A 214-nucleotide genomic window follows, 5' to 3' on the forward strand; every position below is an offset into this window, starting at 1 on the left:
TTTGGTTGGAGCATTTAATCCATTTACATTTAAGGTAATTCATCTTCCCAGACCGGGGCACGAACCCGTGTCCCGTGCATTGGCAGGTGAACTCTCAACCACTGCACCACCAAGGAAGCCCAGTACTTTTAATGGTACTGTTATATCTGAGTTTTGGAGAAAAGGCCCCACATTTTCATTCTGCACTGGGTCCTACATATTGGGTAGCCATTCC

Source organism: Lipotes vexillifer, unplaced genomic scaffold (assembly GCF_000442215.2).
Source record: "Lipotes vexillifer unplaced genomic scaffold, Lipotes_vexillifer_v1.1 scaffold90, whole genome shotgun sequence".
NCBI classification, from domain to species: Eukaryota; Metazoa; Chordata; class Mammalia; order Artiodactyla; family Lipotidae; genus Lipotes; species Lipotes vexillifer.